Here is a 200-nt window from a genome sequence, read left to right as displayed (position 1 = left end):
GCTTCCCAGTCTGTAGTTTCAAAGCAGTCTCTGAGCCTATCACTGACCTCCTCAGACCCCTGCTTCACAAGCCTCTTCACAGCATTGATTGTAATATAAATTAAGTTTTTGGTTGGGTTCAAGAGAAAATACCAATGATCAGGCTCCTAATATGTGATGCATTTGATATTCCAGCTGTCTATCCAATTCTGTGTCACAAA

The sequence above is a fragment of the Etheostoma spectabile genome, chromosome 6, assembly GCF_008692095.1.
Source record: "Etheostoma spectabile isolate EspeVRDwgs_2016 chromosome 6, UIUC_Espe_1.0, whole genome shotgun sequence".
Lineage (NCBI taxonomy): Eukaryota > Metazoa > Chordata > Actinopteri > Perciformes > Percidae > Etheostoma > Etheostoma spectabile.
Note: the sequence above shows the minus strand (reverse complement) of the source record.